The sequence below is a fragment of the Dendropsophus ebraccatus genome, chromosome 3 (assembly GCF_027789765.1).
Source record: "Dendropsophus ebraccatus isolate aDenEbr1 chromosome 3, aDenEbr1.pat, whole genome shotgun sequence".
Classification (NCBI taxonomy): domain Eukaryota; kingdom Metazoa; phylum Chordata; class Amphibia; order Anura; family Hylidae; genus Dendropsophus; species Dendropsophus ebraccatus.
Genome location: NC_091456.1, coordinates 192,961,166 through 192,983,912, shown reverse-complemented (window position 1 = coordinate 192,983,912; position 22,747 = coordinate 192,961,166).

Below are 22,747 nucleotides of genomic sequence, written 5' to 3'. Positions count from 1 at the left end.
AGCTGTATATATGTGTAATGTACATGTAGCTGAGCTGTATATGTGTGTAATGTACATGTAGCTGAGCTGTATATATGTGTAATGTACATGTAGCTGAGCTGTATATGTGTAATGTACATGTAGCTGAGCTGTATATGGGTAATGTACATGTAGCTGAGCTGTATATGTGTGTAATGTACATGTAGCTGAGCTGTATGTGTGTAATGTACATGTAGCTGAGCTGTATGTGTGTAATGTACATGTAGCTGAGCTGTATATATGTATAATGTACGTGTAGCTGAGCTGTATATGTGTGTAATGTACATGTAGCTGAGCTGTATATGTGTGTAATGTACATGTAGCTGAGCTGTATGTGTAATGTACATGTAGCTGAGCTGTATATGTGTGTAATGTACATGTAGCTAAGCTGTATATGTGTGTAATGTACATGTAGCTGAGCTGTGTATGTGTAATGTACATGTAGCTGAGCTGTATGTGTGATATATATGCCTGCAGCAATCTCCAACCTATAAGGCACCATAGACCGCTGGGTAGGATATATAAAGCTATTACTCACAGAGCAGAGTGTCAGATCCGGATCGTGTTCCCTTCTTCCTCTGTATTTCTCACCACTCAGCTGGGCGCTCAGGACTCTTCAGCAATCTGCTCTCTTCTTGTACAATGTCCCTACGTGTTTCCCGCTTTACCAGCAATCATCAGGGGATAATTCACACAGCAAGGAAAGCAGGTCTGTGCCGCACTGATGTCGCCCGAACACTGAGCTATGTACAGTAACTTCTATCTGGAATCTCAGGAACAACATCCCCATCCCCCGACCCATTCATATTCTGTGCCAGCCCCCACTTCCTCTTAACACAACTTCTAGAAGAAACTCATTATCTACGCTGTATATGTGTGTAATGTACATGTAGCTGAGCTGTATTGTGTAATGTACATGTAGCTGAGCTGTATTGTGTAATGTACATGTAGCTGAGCTGTATATGTGTAATGTACATGTAGCTGAGTTGTATGTGTGTAATGTACATGTAGCTGAGCTGTATGTGTGTAATGTACATGTAGCTGAGCTGTATGTGTGTAATGTACATGTAGCTGAGCTGTATGTGTGTAATGTACATGTAGCTGAGCTGTATGTGTGTAATGTACATGTAGCTGAGCTGTATATGTGTGTAATGTACATGTAGCTGAGCTGTATATGTGTAATGTACATGTAGCTGAGCTGTATGTGTGTAATGTACATGTAGCTGAGCTGTATGTGTGTAATGTACATGTAGCTGAGCTGTATTGTGTAATGTACATGTAGCTGAGCTGTATATGTGTAATGTACATGTAGCTGAGTTGTATGTGTGTAATGTACATGTAGCTGAGCTGTATGTGTGTAATGTACATGTAGCTGAGCTGTATGTGTGTAATGTACATGTAGCTGAGCTGTATGTGTGTAATGTACATGTAGCTGAGCTGTATGTGTGTAATGTACATGTAGCTGAGCTGTATATGTGTGTAATGTACATGTAGCTGAGCTGTATGTGTGTAATGTACATGTAGCTGAGCTGTATATGTGTAATGTACATGTAGCTGAGCTGTATATATGTAATGTACATGTAGCTGAGCTGTATGTGTGTAATGTACATGTAGCTGAGCTGTATGTGTGTAATGTACATGTAGCTGAGCTGTATATGTGTAATGTACATGTAGCTGAGCTGTATGTGTGTAATGTACATGTAGCTGAGCTGTATATGTGTAATGTACATGTAGCTGAGCTGTATGTGTGTAATGTACATGTAGCTGAGCTGTATGTGTGTAATGTACACGTAGCTGAGCTGTATGTGTGTAATGTACATGTAGCTGAGCTGTATATGTGTGTAATGTACATGTAGCTGTAGTCTGGAAGAAGGAGAAGAATGCTGGCAGCACCCCAATATGCACAGCTCCTTGAACTTACATCGCAGCCACAATACAGAGCTAGAGAGAGACACTGATAAATAAACAATGGCAAACAACACGTTGTTCCAGCCTGACTGCGCAGGACAGGAAACTGCTGAGATCTATGGACTGACCTATCAGAGTGTGACATGTATCTGTCTTGTGACTTCAAACCCCGCCTGTATTGAAAGTTTATATATTTCATGTAAATACACTGCGCATGAGTAGTACCGCTCCATATTCTGTCTATAAAAGTTAACACAAAACAATAAAGGGCGCGCTTCCCAAACTTATGTTACTGATACGTACATCAGCTGTCTGTGTCGGTGATTTTAAGTTGTAAGCAGAACTGCAGCTGATAACTCTCATTAGGAACCATCTTATACCTGGGGGAGTGTCTGGTTTCATAAAGTCAGGCAAAACAAAAGTTAAAGGGGTTGTCCGGCGATAAAAAATTATTCACAGAATAACACACATTACAAAGTTATACAACTTTGTAATGTATGTTATGTCTGTGAATGGCCCCCTTCCCCGTGTTTCCCCCCATCCACGCTAGACCCGGAAGTGTGGTGCATTATACTCACCGCATCTCGTGTCATCCACGGTCTCCGATCCTCAGCAGTGACGTCTTCTTCGGGAGGCCGGCGGATCTTCCCGAGTGCCGGCCGCCCTCTGCAGCGTCATCCGAAGCTCAGCCGCGATTGGCTGAGCATAACTGTGCTCAGCCAATCGCGGCTGAGCTTCGGATGACGCTGCAGAGGGCGGCTGGCACTCGGGAAGATCCGCCGGCCTCCCGAAGAAGACGTCACTGCTGAGGATCGGAGACCGTGGTCGGCACGTGACAGGTAATGTATAGCGCACCACACTTCCGGGTACACGGGTGGGGGTGGTGGGACGCGGGGAAGGGGGCCATTCACAGACATAACATACATTACAAAGTTGTATAACTTTGTAATGTGTGTTATTCTGTGAATAATTTTTTATCGCCGGACAACCCCTTTAATCTTAACAGGCCTAACGGGATCTTCAGGAGGACAAGGAAAGAGCGCCACGCAGAGGAAGGTGTTTACATGCACAGGATTATCTCCACAATGCAAAGGAACTGTGCTGATTGGCTAATACAGTATTGGAGGTGTTCCAGGGACAGTTTGTGTGTGTGTGTGTGTGTGTGTGTGTGTGTCTGTGTCTGGTATATACGGTTGCACACAAATAAATAGTTAGGCACTTCCTATTTCCACCATCCCTTCCTACCACCCTCTCCCTTCCCTTATATTCCTATCTCTTAGTCTCCCCTTGGGTAGATATGTATGTTTTCCTCTTTGTAATATACCCCTTAACCCCTTAAAGGACACCTGTCACCCCCCGTGCCGGGGTGACAGGCTCCCGACCCCCTGTTAGATCCCCCTATACTTACGTGATCCCGCCGGGTCCCGCTTCCTGATGCGGTCGGGTCCCGGAGATATCAGCGCCCGAAGTCCGGCGCGCGCTGACAGCAGAGTCAGACGCCCATAGAGAATGAATGGGGAGTCCGATGCTCATAGAGAATGAATGGGGAGTCCGATGCTCCGTCATTCTCTATGGGCATCGGACTCATCTGTCAGCGCGCGCGCCGGGCTTCGGGCGCTGATATCTCCGGGACCCGACCGCATCAGGAAGCGGGACCCGGCGGGATCACGTAAGTATAGGGGGATCTAACAGGGGGTCGGGAGCCTGTCACCCCGGCACGGGGGGTGACAGGTCCTCTTTAAGGACAGAGACAAATTTTATGAATATGACCAGTGTCACTTTAGTCATTAATAACTTCGGGATGCTTTTACCTATCCGGCTGATTCTGAGATTGTTTTCTCGTGACATATTGTACTTTACATTTCTGGTAAATTGGAGTCGATACTTATAACAAATCTTTATGAAAAAATCCAAAATAACATGAAAAATTGCGAAAAAATGCATTTTTCCAACTTTGAAACTTTTTTGCTTATACAGAAAATGGTTATGCCACATAAATTATATATTAAATAGCATTAGCAATATGTCTACTTTATGTTGGCGGCATTTATTAAACGATGAAGCGATGATTAGTGATAGCATGGAAGTACAGGAGGAAGAGGCAAGTAGTTGGGTCACAGTTAGAAAACGGGGTAGAGGGAAGAGTGTGAGGGAGGCCAGTCCTGATCTGGCACACCCCAACAAGTTTGCCAAATTGGCGGATGAGGGGGATGTTGATTCAGGGGTGGCATTGCTGCAGCAGGACACGGCCTCTGAAAGCCGGGGGGGGGGGGGGTGTCTGCTCCAGTAAGGTGGGAAACAGGAGTTCAGGGCAGGCCAGGCAGGTACTGGTAGTGGGGGACTCAATTATTAGGGGGACAGACAGGGCAATCTGTCACAAAGACCGGGATCGTCGAACGGTGTGTTGCCTTCCTGGCGCTCGAGTTCGTCACATCGCGGATCGGGCTGACAGATTACTGGGAGGGGCTGGCGATGACCCAGCAGTCATGGTGCACATTGGCACCAATGATAAAGTTAGAGGTAGGTGGCGGGTCCTTAAAAACGATTTCAGGGACTTCCAACTAGGACCTCCAAGGTGATATTCTCCGAAATATTACCTGTACCACGAGCCACACCTGAGAGACAGCGGGAGATTAGGGAGGTAAATAAGTGGCTCAAGAGCTGGTGTAGGATAGAGGGGTTTGGGTTCATGGAGAACTGGGCCGACTTCTCGGTCGGTTACAGGCTCTACGGTAGGGACGGGCTGCATCTCAATGGGGAGGGTGCAGCGTGCTGGGGGAGAAGATGGCTAAGAGGTTGGAGAAGTGTTTAAACTAGGGACCGGGGGGGAGGGCAACTACAATATAGTAACTGAAGACAGAGTAGATGGAGAGCTGGGCCTAGATTATGGAACTGGGGGTGGAGCGGCGGGAGGGGTTAGAATAGTCACTAGTGACAAGAGGAAAGGGAATATGGACAAACATATTAAATTCATGTATACTAATGCTCGAAGCCTCACTAATAAAGCTGAGGAATTAGAACTCATAATGGTGGAAGAGAGATATGATATAGTGGGGATAAGCGAGACATGGCTGGACGAGACCTATGACTGGGCCGTTAATATCCAGGGTTATAGTCTATTCATGCGATGCCCTGGCCCCTGGGGGCCACTTCCGCAGTGCTGGTGTTATGAGCGGGCAATGACCGGGGCAGCTGCAGGGGTTATACTTGTCACGGTATAGGCCTGAGGGCAGCACAGCTGTAGGGCCGGTCTGAGGAATCTGCGGGTGATGATGGGCATGCGATTCTTCGCTGCACTTAGTCAGGGCACCAGTTAGTGGACACCAATGCCAGGGTTCAGTAACAGCGGTTTTATTATAGATGAGGTAACTAGTAGCAACAGTTCTGTCCGGATGCAACCGGGTATATAGCAGGCTTTGACAAATAAGGCAGGAGTGGTGCTGCATAGGCTGTGAGAATACGTGCCGGATGATGGGAGTAGGAGTATGAGAGAAATAGCGTTGCTGGGTGGATTAGCTTGAGAATAATACTTGCTGTGAATCCTTGCAGCGATGAGGAGAGATAACGGAATGACACCCAGATGAGAGAAAAGACTCCGGACACTTGAGCAGGCAGATACAGCTGAAGACTTGAATATAGCAGAGCACTCGATCCACAACTCCTCTGAGGCAGGAGAGGGACGACACACACAACCTCCTTGCTCAGCAGCAAGGGGAAGACTAACTTGTTAGGAGGAAGTGGGAGGTCACATGGTTACTCCTGGCCAGAGCTAGTCGGCCATTGGAGGAACCATGGTTACAGGTCACGTGATCAACAGCCTTGCATACCACTGTACAATGCAATAATACACAGGAATACATGAGAATACACATGAGAATGCGCATTACTAGAGAATACTAGGGGAAAACCAGCAGCAGTTGCAGTGCAAACACTTACCAGAACAGGCATTGACACAGCAAGAGAAATGGCCATAATAGGAGTAGTAGTCTGCATGTTCTGGGACACTGCATACCTCCCTAGCAAATTTGAGCCGACCTCGGCGAATCTAGAAGGCAGCAAACATGAATAGACTGGACAATCAAACAACAGGAATGAATGATGAGAGTGAGCGTGATGAGGTGTGTGTTTCCCACGCCCAAGGCACAGGTGAGAAGAGAGAGAGAATGAGAAACCCTAGTGGCAGGACTTCACCTAGGGGTGCCTAACGTACTCTGGCGACCAGGTAGTTAGTGCGTGAACCATCTGACGTGTAAGCCAGGACAACTTAACTGCCGGCGGGTGACCCTCCATATTCCAGCTTTTATTATTTTGTTCTATTCTCTTTCAGGTATCCAAGACATTTCACAAATACGCCAAGATAGTACACAGGTCTTCACGTTCTCCTCCAGTAGGGTAACACATTTAACAGAAAACCCAAGCATACATCTGGGCGCCCATGCATACGGGTCAATCATACAACACAATTGCTCAATAGGCCAAACACACGAAAGGGTATCCAAGTTGCAATATGTATGGACCAGTGTGAATGTTAAGTAAGACTATGTGTGATTACTACTGTGTTGGGACAAGACAGAGGTGAACAAATACTGGAAACAAAAGGAAAGGAAACACAAGGGACAACAAATACTGTGAGGTCTTGAGGAGAACTGGCTCACATGAATCTGAATGAAACCTGAGAAAAATCTGAATGAAAATCTGAGGAAAATCTGCATGAAAATCTGAGAAAAATCTGCATGCAAACTGGCTCAACTAAATCTTTCCAGCTGTAGATATGATAATAATACACAATAATGAGACTGGATGAGAAAATACACTCCTACATAAACTGGACTTTCTCTGAGGTATATATATATACTGACTTCTCTTACTCAGAGGAGGAGCTATCTGACTTAGACACTGGAAAATATACTGTTTTACAAAAGAGGCGCTCTACTCTGAGGCAATCTATGTAACCTTGTGCTTACTCAGAGGAGGAAATACAAATGACTCTGATAACACTGGAATGCAATAGAAAAAGTACAATAATGAAATAAGTGCAATAATACCCTGTGTGGAACACACAATCACAGGAAAGTGCATTAGGAAGGAATGGGTTAAGTGTCTCTGTTAGGTAGAGTCTCTTTTAGGCAATTAGAACATCGTCCATGTAAAAGGCTCTGGGACAGGCACTAGAGAACCTTTTGTTATGGTAAGTGTCCATCAGCTCATGGCTGGTTAGTACAGGGAACTTGGTCAGGAGGACCAGGCAAGAACCTTGAACGTTGCATAGCAGGAACCTGAAACAATTAAACAGTTAGACAACAGAAACAGTTAAGGACTCATCTCTGTAGCGGATACTTAGCAGAAATGTCCTGGAGGACCCTGAGTAGGCTTCTTCTTTTTCTTCTTCCACGGATAGCGATAGCGTGAAGGGCCTGGAGCAGAAGCATCACTGGATGCCGTAGTGACTACAATGCTGGGCGTCACCGTGGTGATAGGAGAGATGATGGGGGCCACATGATAGGTGACGGTCGTGGGAGAAGAGGCAGCCTTAGCCACAGCAGTGGGGGCAGTAGAGGGGACTGCGGTAGTAGACGGGCCCGCTGTAGTGGAAGCTGCAGGAGTAGCGCTAGGCATAGCGGTGGCAGCTGTAGTGGCAGGCGACAGGGCAGCGAGGGCCTGCTGAATGTCCTCGATCAGCTGCATAATCTTAGGCCCAGGCCCGAGCATCCATTGCGGCAGGGGCGGCAAATCACGCCCTGGAGGTTGCCACAGACCCGGGGATATGAAGGCCTTAGCAGAGTTCTTCCCTTTAGGGACAGAGGACAGAGGAGTCGGTCCACTTACGATCAGGTCACCCTCCGGTGATGTGAACCCTCCGGTACAAGAAGCGAGGTCAGCGGTGCTGGAGTGACCGGGTCCCAGAGAAATGCTGGTCTCAGGTATGGGCCCCTCATTCTGATCAGCAGAGGCCGGGATGAAGGCCCGGCGAAGACTTCCGTCGTCCGACGGGGCAGCGGCCCAGCTGGTGTCGCTGTAGGATGGGAGCGGTGCTAGCAGGCAGGCAGGATTGCTCTCCAGCAGCTCCGGCATCACTGGTGCTGCGGCTGCAGGCAAATGTTTCTCGGGGGCCGCCATCTTGTCACGCTCTGGCCGGAACTTGTAGCAGGAAGGGGAGGAGCGCCAGGCTGGAGGATCAGGTTCCAGAATCTGCCCAGCAACAGTGATGTCATCCGGCCCAGGCAGCCAATCAGGAGCAGCCAATGGAAAGTCTATGGCGCCGGACGATTCCCGCGCTTTGGCAGCATGGCTGTTAACCCCCTCCTCTCCAGGGTATGGCGCAGCCAGAAATTGAAGAAGACGGCGGCCATCTTGTGTACTGTTTAGGGCCCGAAACACTTCAATCACCCCCATAGTAATCGGCAAAGTCTCTGGGGGGTAGCAGTACAGTTCTGGGGACACTGACAGTTGGCACAACACAGTCTGTATCCTGTTCGTGACGCCAAAAATGCGATGCCCTGGCCCCTGGGGGCCACTTCCGCAGCGCTGGTGTTATGAGCGGGCAATGACCGGGGCAGCTGCAGGGGTTATACTTGTCACGGTATAGGCCTGAGGGCAGCACAGCTGTAGGGCCGGTCTGTGGAATCTGCGGGTGATGATGGGCATGCGATTCTTCGCTGCACCTAGTCAGGGCACCAGTTAGTGGACACCAATGCCAGGGTTCAGTAACAGCGGTTTTATTATAGATGAGGTAACTAGTAGCAACAGTTCTGTCCGGATGCAACCGGGTATATAGCAGGCTTTGACAAATAAAGCAGGAGTGGTGCTGCATAGGCTGTGAGAATACGTGCCGGATGATGGGAGTAGGAGTATGAGAGAAATAGCGTTGCTGGGTGGATTAGCTTGAGAATAATACTTGCTGTGAATCCTTGCAGCGATGAGGAGAGATAACGGAATAACACCCAGATGAGAGAGAAGACTCCGGACACTTGAGCAGGCAGATACAGCTGAAGACTTGAATATAGCAGAGCACTCGATCCACAACTCCTCTGAGGCAGGAGAGGGACGACACACACAACCTCCTTGCTCAGCAGCAAGGGGAAGACTAACTTGTTAGGAGGAAGTGGGAGGTCACATGGTTACTCCTGGCCAGAGCTAGTCGGCCATTGGAGGAACCATGGTTACAGGTCACGTGATCAACAGCCTTGCATACCACTGTACAATGTAATAATACACAGGAATACATGAGAATACACATGAGAATGCACATTACCAGAGAATACTAGGGGAAAACCAGCAGCAGTTGCAGTGCAAACACTTACCAGAACAGGCATTGACACAGCAAGAGAAATGGCCATAATAGGAGTAGTAGTCTGCATGTTCTGGGACACTGCATTCAGAAATGACCGTAAAAATAAGAAAGGGGGAGGGGTGTGTCTATATGTTAAATCCTGCCTTAAGCCCATTCTGCGGGAGGATATAAGTGATGAAAATGTGGAATCTCTTTGGGTAGAAATAAGGGGAGGGACGAAGAATAATAAAATTCTTATAGGAGTGAGTTATAAACCTCCAAGTATATTGGAAGAGTCAGAAAATCTTCTTATAAGACAAATAGATGCGGCAGCGAAGCAGGGGGAAGTCATTATTATGGGGGACTTTAACTACCCAAATATCAACTGGAAAGCAGAAACCTGCAGCTCCAGGAAGGGAAGCGGATACTGGAAATAGTAAAAGATAATTACCTTTCCCAACTACTACAGGAACCAACAAGAGGGGGGGGGCCCTTCTGGACCTGATCTTAACCAATAGGCCAGACAGAATATCAAAAATAGAGGTGGGGGGGGGCACCTAGGTAATAGTGACCATAACATAGTAAGTTTTCAATTATCCTTCAATAAAATTATTAGTAGAGGGGCTACAAAAACATAAAATTTCAGTAAGGCTAATTTCCAAAAACTAAGAGAGGACCTTGGGGACATAGACTGGGACACTGCCCTGAGATATAAGAGAGGACTCCGGGGACATAGACTGGGACAATGCCTTTAGAAATAAAAGTACACAAGAGAAATGGGACATATTTAAGAGCATCCTGGGTAAATCGTGTGAACGACACATACCATATGGGAATAAACGTAGTAGAAATAAGAGAAATCCAATGTGGTTAACTACAGCTGTAAGGGGTGCAATAAGTGATAAGAAACAAGCATTCAGACAACTAAAACAAGAAGGTAGTGGGGAAGCACTGAGCAACTATAGACAGAAGAATAGAATGTGTAACAGAAAGAAGGATAGCCACAGAAAGTAAAACAAATCCCAAAATGTTCTTCACCTATATAAATAACAAGACTTAAAATTGAAAATGTTGGTCCCCTCGAAATAATCTGGGTGTAATGGTGGAGGGGGAAGAGGAAAAGGCCAATCTACTAAATACATTCTTCTCTACTGTATTCACAGAGGAGAATCCCATAACAGACGACATGACTAGGGATAATGTTAATCCTCCCATAAATCTCACCTGCCTAACACAACAAGAAGTGGGGAAACGCCTTAAAAACATTAAAATCCATCAGTCACCGGGCCCAGAAGGTATCCATCCTAGAGTTTTGCAAGAATTAAATACTGTGTTAGACAGACCGTTATTCCTAATATTTTAAAGATTCTGTTACGACAGGGATTGTTCCACAGGACTGGCGCATAGCTAATATGGTACCAATATTCAAGAAGGGGTCAAGGAGTGATCCTGGAAACTACAGGCCTGTAAGTCTAACATCTATAGTAGGTAAAGTATTTGAGGGGTTTGTAAGAGATGCTATACTGGAGTATCTTAATGAAAATAATCTTATGACGCAGCACCAGCATGGATTTATGAGGGATCGGTCCTGTCAGACTAATCTGATCGGCTTCTATGAAGAGGTAAGTTATACACTGGACCTGGGGGAGGCTGTGGATGTTGTGTATCTGGACTTTTCAAAGGCATTTGATACTGTGCCGCGTGAAAGGTTGGTCTACAAAATGAGGATGCTGGGACTTGGGGAAAACATATGCAAATGGGTAAGTAACTGGTTGTGTGATAGAAAACAGAGGGTGGTTATTGATGGAACATAATCAGATTGGGTTTTAGTTACTAGTGGGATACCACAGGGGTCAGTGTTGGGTCCACTTCTTTTTAATATTTTTATTAATGATCTTGTTGAGGGGCTACAGAGTAGAATCTCCATTTTTGCAGACGATACTAAACTGGGTAAAGTAATCACCACAGAGGATGATAATATCATATTACAGAGGGATTTGGAGAAGCTAGAGGCTTGGGCGGTGAAATGGCAAATGAAGTTTAATGTGGATAAATGTAAGGTTATGTACTTGGGCCATAGAAATTATAAGTACAGTTATGTGCTAAATAATAAAACACTGGGTAAAACTGCTTCTGAAAAGGACCTGGGGGTATTGGTGGACAGTAAGCTCAACTTTAGTGATCAGTGCCAGGCAGCGGTTGCCAAGGCTAATAAAATAATGGGGTGCATCAAAAGAAGTATAGATGCTAAAGATGAGAACATAGTTTCGCCTCTTTATAAATCACTGGTCAGACCACACATGGTATATACTGTGTACAGCACCGGGCACCGGTATATAAGAAGGACACAGCTGAACTGGAGCGGTTGCAGAGGAGGGCAACAAAGGTCATTAAGGGAATGGGTGGGTTACAGGACCAGGACAGGTTATCACGCTTGGGGTTATTTACACTAGAAAAAAGACATCTTAGGGGCGATCTGATCACAATGTACAAATATATGAATGGACAGTACAGAGATTTTTGTAGTGGTCTTTTTACTCCTAGGTCTGTAACACTGACAAGGGGGCATCCTCTACGTCTAGAGGAAAGAAGATTTTATCATCAGCATCGACGCGGGTTCTTTACTGTACGAGCGGTGAGACTGTGGAACTCTCTGCCACATGATGTTGTCATGGCCGATTCATTAAATAAGTTCAAGGGAGGCCTGGATGTTTTTCTTGAACAATATAATATTACAAGTTATGGGCATTAGATTTCTGGAGATACGTTGATCCGGGGATTGTTCTGGTTGCCATTGCAGTCGGGGGGGGGGAGTTTTCTCCCTGTGGTGGGGCGGTTGTCGTCTGCCTCATAGGGGTTTTTGCCTTCCCTGGATCAATACAGTAGGGTTTCGCTAGGTTGAACCTGATGGACTCTTGTCTTCTTTCAACCTTATTTACTATGTTACTATGATCTTTGATTTATTTTTAGACAATAGGAAGCTTAAAACATTAGCAGCAATTTTCCAAATTTTCAGTAAAATTTCAAAATCAGATATTTTTAGGGACCTGTTTTAGGGAAAGTGTATTTGAGGGGACTGCATGTTAGAAAGCCCCACAAAGCACCCCATTTCAGAAACTGCACCCCCCACACTCTGCAAAAGCACACCCAGAAAGTTTTTTTAACCCTTTAAGGGAGTCACAGAAATAAAAGCTAAGTGTGTAAGAAATTTGAAAATTTTAATTTTCTGTGCAGAGATTTTATTGTAATCCAATATTTTTCATAATTATAAACCTATTACCAAAGAAATGCACCCCAATAATTATTGCCCCGTTTCTGCAGTTTATAGAAATACCCCATATGTGACCCTATTGCGCTATTTGACGCAACCACAAGCCTCAGATATAAGGGAGCGCCTAGTGCATTTCAATGGCTCCGTTATATTTGGTCATTTCTGACTGTACCACTTCAGGTTGGCAGAGGCTCTGGGGTGCCAAAACATAAGAAACACCCCTAAAGAGACACCATTTAGAAAACTACACCCCTCAAGGAATGTAACAAGGGGTGGGGTGAGCATCTGGACCCCACAGGTGCTTCACAGATTTTAAGAACAATGTGGCGTGAAAAAGGAAAAAATCTAATTTTTACACTAAAACGTTGTTCTAGCCTTCAATTTTTCATTTTTACAAGGGGATAAAAGGAAAAAAAAACACCAAACGTGTAGCGCAGTTTCTCCCGAGTACAGAAATACCCCACATGTGGACATAAAGTGCCAAGGGGGCGCAGGACGAGCCTCCAAAGGGAAGGAGCGCCGATTGGCTTTTGGAAGCTGGATTTCACTGGAATGGATTTCAAGGGCCAGGTCGCATTTACAGATCCCTCGTGCTGCCAAAACACTGGAAACCCCCCACAAGGGACCCCATTCTGGAAACTACACCCCTCAAGGAATCTAACAAGGGGTGCAGTGAGCAAATGGACCCCACTGGTGACGGGCACAAATGTGGAACAATGTGATGTGAAAGGGAAAATTTTCATTTTTTCACGTTCATGGCACAAATGTGGCCGTCATCAAGGGGTCCATATCCTCACTGCACCCCTTGTTAGATTCCTTATGGGGTGTAGTTTACAGAATGGGGTCACTTGTGGGGGGTTCTACTGTCCTGGCCGCACAGGAGCTTTGTAAATGCAACATGGCAAGCCTCTCATGGGAATGGGGGCCATGCCTATTTAGTTGGTGAAAAGGGACAATTTTAATTTATTTGGGGGTATTAGGCCAATTTTTAGTTTATAAGGTTGGAAATGACAGGTGTCCATCAAATTCAACCTGTGTTGATCCAGAGGAAGGCAAAAAAACCCTTGTGAGGCAAACGACAGTAGCCTCATCACAGGGAAAAAATTCCTTCCTGACTCCATAATGGCGATCAGAATAATCCCTGGATCAACGTGACCCCTGAAATAGGAATAAGGGACAGAATTTAGATAATGTAGAACCCCAATGACGTGTGGTACGCCTTGAAGCGATCCAGTATGCAGAGGCCGGGGGGATCAGGACAGGTGTCACACTGGGAAATGGTGTCCTTCCTGATCCCCCTGTTACGCCACACTCTGCGCTTCTTCTGGGGTCTCCCGTTCTCCAGTGTGGGGGACGTCACCTGGAAAATGTTGTCCTGGTGCGATACGGGGTCCCTCACATCCAGAAGCGCTGGGTCCGCTCTATGGCTGCTAAATATTAGGGCTCTATTACTGCTTCTGATATCTTCGGATCGTGCCGCAAGCTACAGTAGCTCGGGCAGCGAGGGACCGGAAGAGGGGGGTGCTGGTATAAAAGTTATCCCCGTACGGGTGGTGACCTTTATCCAGCAGTGGGAAGATCAGTTCCCGAACGAAGTTCCCACTAGCTCTGAGGATAGGGGGGGGCATCTGGGGGCTGGATTGGGGTGTCCCTTCCTTCATACACTCTAAGGGTACGTGCACACTGCGGAATGGCGAAGGATAACCCGTCACGCATTCCTCAGCTGGCACCCGCCGGCGGACTGATGCGGGCGTGCGCGTCTCCGTCCGTGTCATAGACCCCATCCTACGCACGGGCGGATTCCGCCCTCTGTCCAAAGAATGAACGTGATCATTCTTTGGACGGCGACTGAATCCGCCCGTGCATAGAATGGAGTCTATGACATGAGTGGAGACGCGCACGCCCGCATCAGTCCGCCGGCGGGTGCCAGCTGCGGAATGCACAAAGGGTTCAAGTGTGTGTGCAAGTGTGTGTTCCGCAGTGTGCAAGTACCCTAAATCTGAAAGTGTACCCTGAGGTACTGTCACAGTTTGTAGAATTTCACGCCATACCGTGATCTCTTATTGGGACGGTACTGGCGGAAAAGACGTGTCTGGGGGGCAGCGTACGCTACTGGATGATGAGGATGAATGGAGGAAAAAAGGATCCCCCCCCATTCATCCTCACTGGCTGTTTCATTGTCGGAGGCAATAATAACGTATGCGTCCGACGCCGAAAACACCCTGGGGGACATTTTTATATGGAGATTGGTATATGGGGTATGTAAATGTGTAGTGTAAAACTTTATTTCGTGTAATGTGCTGTAATTGGAAAAAAAAAAAATTTCTTCAACCCTATAGCTACTGATAAGTGTATAATATATACTTATCAGCCACTACGGGGAGGTAGGACGCAAATTCCAGAAAAAGCCGAAGGGAGCCGAAGATTGCCGAAGCCAGGACCGTCGGAAATACCCGAAGACACAGACGAAGAAGAGGACGTGATCGGGACCCGGAAGAAGCAATCGGGATGCCGGGATCAGGTGAGTATGTGCCAGTACCTGCTCTGAACACCTCAGCTAGGTAGCTGAGGTGTCCAGAGCAGGTATTTAACTTTTTTTGGGGACTTATATCGCCGTGATCGGCCGGTCGGTCCCGGACGGCCGATCACAGCGATCAGGACGTGGCACCTTGGCCACCATTACTTTTAAAAGTAATGGCGGTCGGTGCTTTCCTCGGACAGAACCGACCGCCATTGCTTTCCGGGTCACCAAAGACTCGGAAAGCTGCAGATCGCCGCTATTGGCTGATCTGAATTGATCAGCCTATAGCGGCGATCGTCAGCACAGGGGGTGTAAACCACCCCCCCCCCCGTGCCGACAAGCTATGATGGCCTGCTATACATTATACACACAGCGATCGGGGAAACCGCGGCGTAAATGTACGCCCGTTTGCATTAAGGCACGGGCTTTGGGGACACTTACACCCGCGTTCGTTAAGGGGTTAAGGCCCAAATAGGCTTAGTTCCTAAGGGGTTAACTTCATTCTAAATATTGGGATATACTCAAGCATGACCCTTTAGGGTATGTGCAAACTGAGGAAAACACGCGGAGGACTTGCGGCAGATTTCACCGCTCGTCCCCGGGCGCTCCCGCCTCACTCTCCGTCTGTGCCGTAGACTACATTCTATGGTCAGGCAGATTCCGCTGTCCGTCCAGAATGAACCTGTCTATGCTTTGGGCGGACGCTGGGATCTGCCTGACCATAGAATGGAGTCTATGGCACAGGCGGAGAGTGAGGCGGGAACTCGATGGGAACGAGTGACGAAATCTGCCACAAAGTCCTTTGCGTGTTTTCCTCAGGCTACACATCCACTTCCTGAGAGATATTCTACCCATAAGACCAGGTATTACCTTCGGGAGATCCTACTCCTTTAACCCCTTAGTGACCGCCGATACGGCTTTTTATGGCGGTCAGTAATGGACCTTATTCTGCTGCCATCAGCTTTTTACGGCGATGGCAGAGAATAAGATTGCGGGGCCGGGAAGGCCCCCACCCCATCCCCCCAGCTACCAGAGGTAGCTGAGGGGTTGGGGCAGTGTGTGGGGTCCCTCCCGGCCGGCCCCCATACCGGCGATCGCCGCTATTAAAGTTATAGCGGCGGCCGCTGGTAACGGGCATTGCTGGAGCCACCGCCGCCTTTCATCTCCCCCCACCGTGAATCCACGGCAGGGGGAGATGAAATAAGTGTCCCCACAGTGTCCCCCGCGGCGGCCATCAGATCCAAGATGGCCGCCGCAACCACTGTGAACAGACATAGTCTGTTCACAGTGATTGTAAGTAAAAAATGAATGAAAGCCCCATGCTTTCCGCCACCGGAGGTAGCGGAGAGCATGGGGCAGTGATCGGGGACCCCCATGTGGGGGCTCCTTTCCTTCTGAGCCCTCCTGTGTGCCCATGCAGTGGTTTATGCCCACATATGAGGTACCTTTTTTACTCAGGAGAACCTGCGTTACAAATTTGTTCCCCGTGAAATTGAGAAATTTCAAACTAAATGAACATATTATTGGAAAAACAAGTTTTTCATTTTTACGGTCTACTTTTGAATATTTTCCTCTAACACCTGTGGGGTCAAAATGCTTACCACACCCCAAAATGAATTCTTTGAGGGCTGTACTTTCCAAAATGGGGTGACTTATGGCGAGATTTTACTCCGCTGACACTACAGGGGCTCTGCAAACCCACCTGGCGCTCAGAAACTTCTTCAGCAAAATCTGCAATGGAAAAGCTAATTGGCGCTCCTTCCCTTCTGAGGCCGGCTGTGTGCCCATACAGTGGTTTACACCCACATATGGGGTACCTTTTCACTCAGGAGAACCTGCTTTACATATATTGGGGTGCTTTTTCTCTCATGTTTCTTTTGAAAATGAGAAACTTTAATCCAAACGTATATATTATTGGAAAATTTTAATTTTCCATTTTTTTACGGTTTACTTTCCTCCAGCCCCTGTAGGGTTAAAATGCTCATTATACCTCAAGATAAATTCTTAAAGGTGTCTAGTTTCCAAAATGGGGTCACTTATGGGGGTTTTCAGGATACCAGACTTCTAAATCCATTTAAAAAAAGAACTGGGCTGCCTGGGAAATTGTCATATCGTCCGGGGAGCACATAGAAGATGTTTTTGGTCCAAGATCACTGGAGAAAGTTTTTGGAACGCCGGTGGGGGGGTTCGGTATGTGGAGTGCTGCACCGAAAATTTACTGATCAGAATCAATAAACACAGGGCAAATGCGGAGAAGGAATTTCTTGTGCATAGCGTCTCAAGACATGTGGCTGAGTGCGCCAAATCCAGCTTTGTCCCCTTACGCATCACCCCCATCGAATACATTCCAGCAGGTGGGCAAGTATTCCAGACTCTCCACAAATGGGAGAATTTTTGCATCTATGTTTACTAGGGATGCATTTTGTTCATCTGTGTTTTCCATGTATATGTCTTCTATACATGTTTTTTATATATGTGTTAACTACTCGCGTCTCGTTTGTCGCTGTTGCCTGACGTCCATAGGAGTCATACTGGTTCTTTATAGCCTCTCTATATACTTATACGTGTTCTTGCGCCCATCTGCCATCATACGGCTGCGTTTACTACTAGTGGTGAGCAAATATGTTTGTTTGTACGAACATGACGCTTATTCTTCCTGTTCGCCAATCACGAACAATTTGTTCGATGATCAGAATGGTTATAACGATCATTATCGAACATATTCTATGAGGATGGCAGCACAGATCCCCCAATAGCAGCGGCAGAGATGACAGGAGCACATAATCTGACAACTACTCGCCTGCTCCCCCTGTGCCGGCCGGCTTACACATCTTCACCGGAAGTGGCATGGACTACACTGGCTCATGATGGTGCTGGGGGAAGAAGGCAATGAGGGAACACGTCACTCCTGGCGAGTAGTTTTCAGGTTATACGCTCCTGACATCTCTGCTGCCGGGTGCTGGGGAGGCTGCACTTCTATTGGGGGATCCATGCCGCGATCCTCCTGCGCATTAGGACATGTCCTATTTTTTTGCGTTGGGGGTCACGGCAGGGATCGTGTGAATGAATTAACTGATTTGAATGGTTCCAAAATGGCTGTGGTCGCGGAAAATCACCGAAGACGTGTGAGTGCAGCCTTAGGCCAGGTTCAGACTATGTAAGTGTGCGGCTGTATTTGCGGCTGTAATTGTGCGGCGGTATTTTTGGTGGTTCATGCGTACGCTGGAAAGTATAGGATATACGGCTGCACAGTGCACACTATGTATGAATCTACGGCCCGATCGTAAACGGACCCGTAAAAAATTAACAAGACCATTTTTTGCGGCTGGAAACGCGGCCGTGGATTGACAGGCGGTCAATATATATATTTATTTTTTGACAGAATATTTAATTGCACAATGATGGATTCGTTAGAATTAAATTATTGAACAACAAAACTGAATTTATTTAATCGAAAATGTGTTTTATTAACCCTTTGAAGACCCGGCCCAAAATGACCCAGTGGACCGCGCAAATTTTGATCTTAGTGTTTCCGTTTTTCCCTCCTCCCCTTCTAAGAGCTCCAGCACTTTCAGTTTTCTATCTACAAGGCCATGTAATGGCTTATTTGTTACAGGAATAGTTGTACTTTGTAATGGCGTCCTTCATTTTACCATAACACGTATGATGGAATCCCAAATATATTATTTATGAAGATATAAATTGGTGAAATCGCAAAAAAGAATGCAGTATGGTAACGTTTGGGGGGTTCCTGTGTCTACGTAATGCACTATATGGTAAAAGCGACATGATATTATTACTCTATAGGTCAGTCCGAACACAACCATATGCAGGTTACGCAGATTCTCTAATGTTATATATTTTTTTTAAATGAAATCCTTTTTTTTGGCAATTAATTATAAATAAAATGGGCCTATTGTGACACTTATAACGGTTTTATTTTTTCACCTATGAGGCTGTATGGGGTGTCATTTTTTCCGCCATGATCTCTAGTTTTTATTAATACCATATTTGTGAAGATCGGACGTTTTGATCACTTTTTATAACATTTTTTTAATATATAATGTAACATAAAATCGGTAATCCGCGCACTTTTTTCCCTCTTTTCGTGCACACCGTTTACCGTTCGCAATGACGCTTGTTATATTTTAATAGATCGGACAATTACGCACGCTACGGTATATTATATGTTTATTTGTTTATTTATTTTTATATGTTTTATTTATATAATGGGAAAGGGGGGTGATTTCAACTTTTATTGGGGGAGGGGTTTTGGGGTAGTGTGTTAGTGATTTTAACTTTTTTTTTTACACATTTGAAGTCCCTTTGGGGGACTTTTACATTGACTACTTGGATTTTTACACTGATCATTGCTATGCCATAGGCATAGCATTGATCAGTGTTATCGGCGATCTGCTCATTGAGCCTGCCTGTGCAGGCTCAGTGACCAGAGCGCCGATCGGACCGCACGGAGGCAGGTGAGAGAGCTCCGGCGGCCCGTTTTACCGATCGGGACCCCCGCAGTCACACTGCGGGGGTCCCGATCGGTAAGTGACAGGGGACTCCCCCTGTCACTTACACTTAAACGCCGCGGTCGCGCCGCGATCGCGGCGTTTAAGGAGTTAATGACACGCGGCAGCGCGATCGCTGCAGCGTGTCATTACCGGTGAGGTCCCGGCTGCTGATTGCAGCCGGCCCCCACCTGCTATGAAGCGCGCTCCGCTCCGAAGCACGCTTCATAGCGGGAGAAACACCCAGGGCGTACAGTTACGCCCTAGGTCGTCTGGGGACAGACTTCCATGGCGTAACTATACGCCCTGGGTCGTCTAGGGGTTAATTAAATATTAATTAGTACAGGAAGCTCCATAAGCCGTTAATTCATATTCCCGGCAATAGAGATTTCTGTACTAATCATCACTTTACTTTAATGAAAACATCAAATGTTTCTTCTGATTATGTTATCACAATAGCATTATTAGAAGAAACATTTAGAATTATATGTGCGCTCAGCTGATTGGCTGATCGGCTCAGCGCACATATAATGAGCCGGTCCGCAGCACAGTGACTTCATTGTGCTGCGGACCAGCGAACAGGACACATCGGGGTGAGTATAGAGCTCTCCCCACCCCCTCCCCAGCACTGCACCCCTCCCAGCAAGGAAGGGGGGTCAGTTAACCCCTTCCTTGCTGGGATGGGTGCAGTCTGACATCAGTCTGGCCCCCAGGGGGTTAAGGGGGATGCAATACATCCTCCCTTAACCCCTTGGGGGTCAGACTGTAAGCAGCGATCTGTAAAGATGCTGCATACTGTAAGGTGCACAACACTGCTCACAATGATGGGTGTTGTGCTCCTGTTTGTGTGTTTTTTGTGTGTTTCTCCCTTTTTATTTTTCAGATATCGGTATCCTGTGGATTACGTCGGATTCCGTGGACTACGTCGATGACCAGCGTTTTTTTTTTTTTGTTTTTTTTTTTTATAAAATGGTCAATGAGGGGTGTGGGGGTGTTTTTATTTGAATAAATTTTTTTTTTAACTTGTGTCTTGTCTTTATTTCTTTACTTTATAGACTTAGTAGTGGAAGCCGTCTAATAGACGGAATCCATTACTAAGTTGGGGCCTAGTGTTAGCCGGTATAAAATGGCTAACACTAACCCCCTATTATTACCCCAGTACCCAATGCCACCAGGGGTACTGGGAAGAGCCGGGTGCCAGTGGTCCCGGAGCGTCAATATTGGCGCTCCTGGACCGGGCGGCAGCAGGCTGGTAAGATTTAGACTGGGGAGGGCCTAAACCAATGGCTCTTCCCACCCTGGTGTTACCCGGCTGCTGTCGTTCGGTTTTTAACCCGGCTGGTTATAAAAATAGGGGGGACCCTATGCGGGTTTTTGTTTTAAATAAATAAATTATAAAAAAAAATGCATAGGGTCCCCCCTATTTTTATAACCAGCCGGGTTAAAAATCAAACGACAGCAGCCTGGTAACACCAGGGTGGGAAGAGCCATTGGTTTAGGCCCTCCCCAGCCTAAATCTTACCAGCCTGCTGCCGCCCGGTCCAGGAGCGCCAATTTTGACGCTCCGGGACCACTGGCACCCGGCTCTTCCCAGTACCCCTGGTGGCATTGGGTACTGGGGTAATAATAGGGGGTTAGTGTTAGCCATTTTATACCGGCTAACACTAGGCCCCAACTTAGTAATGGATTCCGTCTATTAGACGGCTTCCACTACTAAGTCTATAAAGTAAAGAAATAAAGACAAGACACAAGTTTACAAATTTTTTTATTCAAATAAAAACACCCCCACACCCCTCATTGACCATTTTATTATAAAAATTCAAAGAACAACCGCTGGTCATCGACGTAGTCCACGTAATCCGACGTAATCCCCAGGATACCGATATCTGAAAAACAAAAAGGGAGAAACACACAAAAAAAAACACAAACAGGAGCACAACACCCATCATTGTGAGCGGTGTTGTGCTCCTTACAGTATGCAGCATCTTTACAGATCGCTGCTTACAGTCTGACCCCCAAGGGGTTAAGGGAGGATGTATTGCATCCCCCTTAACCCCCTGGGGGCCAGACTGATGTCAGACTGCACCCATCCCAGCAAGGAAGGGGTTAAGTGACCCCCCCTTCCTTGCTGGGAGGGGTGCAGTGCTGGGGAGGGGGTGGGGAGAGCTCTATACTCACCCCAATGTGTCCTCTTCGCTGGTCCGCAGCACAATGAAGTCACTGTGCTGCGGACCCGCTAATTATATGTGCGCTGAGCCGATCAGCCAATCAGCTGAGCGCACATATAATTCTAAATGTTTCTTCTAATAATGCTATTGTGATAACATAATTAGAAGAAACATTTGATGTTTTAATTAAAGTAAAGTGATGATTAGTACAGAAAGCTCTATTGCCGGGAATATGAATTAACGGCTTATGGAGCTTCCTGTACTAATTAATATTTAATTAATAAAACACATTTTCGTTTAAATAAATTCAGTTTCGTTGGTCAATAATTTAATTCTAACGAATCCATCATTGTGCAATTAAATATACTGTCAAAAAATAAATATATATATAAATATACATTTATTTATATATATATTTATTTTAACAGTATATTTAATTGCAAAATGATGGAATCGTTTACATTTAATTATTGAACAATAAAAGGGACTTTATTAGACAGAAAATGTGTTTTATTAATTCAATATATTAACCATGAGAGACATCGGCTATAGTGCAGAGGATCGCAAACCCCGGTAATAGCGATTCATGTAAACTGTGTTCCCTGCTTTCCCAGATGCATCCAGAGGTGTTTGCATCACTTTCTTAACATTTTATTTGTTATTTTTAGTTGAACCAGATTTCCAAGTAAATGACCGTATGTTTTGAGCCGCATGTCTATTTTTTCCCACGGCCGGAGTTTCACCCGCACATTTACAGCCGCATAAAAAATACAGCCGCACAGTTACAGCGTGTGAATCCAGCGAGCTGGGTTCACACTATGTATATTTGAGGCTGTATTTGGTCCTCATGTCAGGTCCTCATAGCAACCAAAACCAGGAGTGGATTGAAAACACAGAAAGGATCTGTTCACACAATGTTGAAATTGAGTGGATGGCCGTCATATAACAGTAAATAACGGCCATTATTTCAATACCACAGCCGTTGTTTTAAAATAACAGCAAATATTTGCCATTAAATGGCGGCCATCCACTCAATTACAACATTATGTGAACAGAGCCTTTCTGTGTTTTCAATCCACT